The following is a 4574-nucleotide window of genomic DNA, read 5'->3' as shown; positions in this document are numbered from 1 at the left end:
CATGAAGTCTGTTTTTTTCAGAAGAACTCTAATCGCACTCTAGTATGAAGTAGGAAATCTGATTTTATGCCCTGGTATTTGGGGGTGTGTATGCGCACACACAATCCTGAAAGGTTTGGGGAAAAGAAGGAGCATCCCTATTTTTTATCCTCAGTTCTGTCTTGGTTTTACTGGGAGCTTTTATGGTTAGTATTGAGAGTGCCTCATTGGAGGGTGTGCATTTATTCTATTGATACAAATGCAAGGTCAAGGCCTCCTTTATCCAAAATGTCATTGAATTTAAATTGATGTTAAAAACAAATTCAAAGGCCCAGATCCTCAAGTACTGTAAATCAGTGTAGCTCCATTAACGCACTCCCTGCTGAGGAAATGACCCAGTGAGTTTGAACAGGGAGGGAAGAGACTTGTAATCAGTCAGGTTTCCCTCCCCTGGGGGTTCTGTCTCCCTTGTAGTGGCTCTCCAGTCATGCTCTTCCAGCCTGGCCCCCATCTGGATTTTTAATACACCTCTACCCCGATATAAAGTGACCCAATAGAACACAAATTCGGCTATAACGCGGTAAAGCAGTGCTCCGGGGGGTGGGGGGGGACTGCGCACTTCAGTGGATCAAAGCAAATTCGATATAATGCGGTTTCACCTATAACGTGGTAAGATTTTTTGGCTCCCGAGGACAGCGTTATATCGGGGTAGAGGTGTATAAGGCAGTGGTGTGGCGTGATTTTAAAAAAAAAAAAAGTGGGTAAACTAACTTCTATACTCACCAAATGAGAAGTAAACTCAGTTTACCCTAGTTTATCCTTGACCATGCTACTGCTATAAGGGCTTGTCTGTATGGACAGTGCAGCAAGCTGGGATGTAAATCTATCTCGCACCAGCCTGCCACACACTGACTGTCCCTGTGCCCCTGCTGCTCTGCACTAGGAGTTCCCTAGCACACTTTGATATACCCCACTTAGAGATGGAAGTGGAGCAGTGTACACGAGGGGACCTTTTAGTGTGTGAATCCCACTACTGCACACACAGGCCTGGTCTACACTACGCGTTTAAACCGGTTTTAGGAGCATTAAACCGATTTAACGCCACACCCGTCCACACTAAGAGGCCCTTTATATCGGTATAAAGGGCTCTTTAAACCGGTTTCTGTACTCCTCCCTAACGAGAGGAGTAGCGCTAATATCGGTATTACCATATCGGATTAGGGTTAGTGTGGCTGCAGATCGATGGTATTGGCCTCCGGGCGGTATCCCACAGTGCACCACTGACCGCTCTGGACAGCAATCTGAACTCGGATGCAGTGGCCAGGTAGACAGGAAAAGCTCCGCGAACTTTTGAATATTTCCTGTTTGCCCAGCGTGGAGCTCCGATCAGCACGTGTGGCGATGTAGTTAAAAATCAAAATAAAGAAAGAGCTCCCGCATGCGGCCATGATCGCTGTAAGGGCAGGCAAATCTGTTCTATCAGCGCTCCGTTGCAGAAGACGAATTAAAAAACATTTTTAAAAAATCTCCAGACAGACGTCATAGCAGGGACTCAGCGCACTGCTGCGTGACAAGCGTAACGGAAAGCCAAGGAATCAAATGGACGCTCATGGACTGGAGGACTCAAGCTATCCCACAGTTCCTGCAGTCTCTCTGAAAAGCATTTGCATTCTTGGCTGAGCTCCAAATGCTTCTAGGGTCAAACACAGTGTCTGCGGTGGGTCAGGGCATAGCTCGGCAATTTACGCACCCCCCCCCCACCCCCAGAAGTGAAAGGGAAAACAATCCTCTCTTGACTCTTTTACATGTCACCCTATCTTTACTGAATGCTGCAGATAGACGCGATGCTGCAGCACTGAACACCAACATCCTTGCTCCCCCCCCCGCCATGGGTGGCTGATGGTGCAAAACGACTGGTACCCGTCCTCATCATCAGCCTATTGGCACATGGGGCAGTGCAAAAGGGCTGGTAACCATGCTGACTAGCATCTGTCAGGTCAATCAAGGGCGCCTGGCCCTAATTTTTCCTGGTAGATGGTGCAGTATGGCTGATAACCATCGTCATCATAGCAACAGGGGGCTGAGCTCTGTCAGCCCCCACCCTTCATGTGTAAAAAAAAGATTCAATTGCCCCTGGACTAGCAGAGGGATGCTGGGCTCCTCTCCTCCACACTCCTTACTGTCCTGTCTGGACTATCATAGCAGCTGGAGGCTGCCTTCCACTCATTTCTCACTAACAAGTCAGTGTGTCTTATTCCTGCATTCTTTATTACTTCATCACACAAGTGGGGGGACAATGCTACGGTAGCCCAGGAAGGCTGGGGGAAGAACGGAATCAACAGGTGGGGTTGTTGCAGGAGCCCCCCCTGTGAATAGCATACAGCTCATAATTTCTGCAGGATCTGACACAGAGCAGCTGTGCTCTCTGATACAGTGGTTCTCTAGTACACTTGCCCATATTCTAGGCAGGACTGATTCTATTTTTAGATACCAAAAAGGAGGGATTGACTCAGGGAGTCATTCCCAATTTTGGCTTTTGCGTCCCTGGCTAAGAGCAGCCAGGGGCACTTATGACAGCAGCAAATGGTGCAAAACGACTGGTAGCCATGATCATCTTTTTACCAATTTATGGATTGGTAGATGGTGCAGTATGGCTGGTAACCATCTCTGCTGTCATGCAAAAGCAAAAGCATGCTGCTGTGTAGCGCTGCTGAATCGCCTCTGTCAGCGGCATCTAGTACACATATGGTGACAGTCACAAAAGGCAAAACAGGCTCCATGATTGCCATGCTATGGCATCTGCCAGGGCAATCCAGGGAAAAAAGGCACGAAATGCTTTTCTGCCGTTGCTTTCCCAGAGGAAGGAGTGACTGACGACATTTACCCAGAACCACCCGCGACAATGACAATGATTTTTGCCCCATCAGGCACTGGGATCTCAACCCAGAAATTCCAAGGGGCGGGGGAGGCTGCGGGAACTATGGGATAGCTACGGAATAGCTACCCACAGTGCAATGCTCCAGAAGTCGATGCTAGCCTCGGACCGTGGACGCACACCACCGATTTAATGTGTTTAGTGTGGCCGCGCGCACTCGATTTTATACAATCTGTTTTACAAAACCAGTTTATGCAAATTCGGAATAGTCCCGTAGTGTAGACGTACCCTTAGTGTGTGGCAAATTTGCATCTCGCTCACTGTTCATCTAGACAAACCCCTAATGAACAAACACAGCTCCCCACCCCCACCTTTCAGGGCTTCATGCAGTAGGAAGAGGCACTTTTTAAAAAATAGTTTGCAGTAAATCTTGAAGCCCCTCCTCAGCCCTGGCTCTTAGGTAGATATCAAGAAGCCCATTTTCCAGGTGGGCAGCAGGAGAGAATGGCTTGCTCTTTTTCCCACAGCAAGTGAGGGCCAGAGTTGTTAATTCTATACAAACGTCCTGACTCCAGTCTTCTGCTGTGAGCAGTAGCCCATAGACATGTCCTTGTCCAGTACTTGAAGGCTAACAGAGGTTCTTTGCAGTCGGATCTGGTGAATCAAGGTTGCTTGTTTCTACATCTGTTTATCTGCTGGCACCCACCCAAGGACAGAATGAGCCTGGCCCGGTGCGGCTGAGCTCCAGTGATGGTCACCCTCGGGGTGCATTGCTGGAGGAACATGGAACAAAAGGTGCCCCCTCACTTTGCATGGAGAGTATCATTTGACTGGGAGGCCGCGGTGGCGATGACATATAAAGGAAGGGGGCCATTACTCCTTCTGATAAGGTGGGTGCACAACTGGCTGGATAACTGTACTCAGTTATTAATGGTTCCCAATCCTGTTGGAAAGGTATAACAAGTGGGGTTTTGCAGGGGTCTGTTTTGGGACCGGCTCTGTTCAATAGCTTCATCAACGACTTAGATGTTGGCATAGAAAGTAGGCTTATTAAGTTTGCAGATGATACCAAACTGGAAGGGATTGCAACTGCTTTGGAGGACAGGGTCATAATTCAAAATGATCTGGACAAATTGGAGAAATGGTCTGAGGTAAACAGGATGAAGTTTAACAAAGACAAATGCAACGTGCTCCACTTAGGAAGGAACAATCAGTTTCATACATACAAAATGGGAAGAGACTGTCTAGGAAGGAGTACGGCAGAAAGGGATCTAGGGGTTATAGTGGACCACAAGCTAAATATGAGTCAACAATGTGATGCTGTTGCAAAAAAAGCAAACGTGATTCTGGAATGCATTAACAGGTGTGTTGTGAGCAAGACACGAGAAGTCATTCTTCCGCTCTACTCTGCACTGGTTAGGCCTCAACTGGAGTATTGTGTCCAGTTCTGGGCACCGCATTTCAAGAAAGATGTGGAGAAATTGGAGCGGGTCCAGAGAAGAGCAACAAGAATGATTAAAGGTCTTGAGAACATGACCTATGAAGGAAGGGTGAAAGAATTGGGTTTGTTTAGTTTGGAAAAGAGAAGACTGAGAGGGGACATGATAGCAGTTTTCAGGTATCTAAAAGGGTGTCATCAGGAGGAGGGAGAAAACTTGTTCACCTTAGCCTCTAAGGATAGAACAAGAAGCAATGGGCTTAAACTGCAGCAAGGGAGGTT

Source organism: Mauremys mutica, chromosome 9 (assembly GCF_020497125.1).
Source record: "Mauremys mutica isolate MM-2020 ecotype Southern chromosome 9, ASM2049712v1, whole genome shotgun sequence".
Taxonomy (NCBI): domain Eukaryota; kingdom Metazoa; phylum Chordata; order Testudines; family Geoemydidae; genus Mauremys; species Mauremys mutica.
This window is presented reverse-complemented; position numbering follows the sequence as displayed.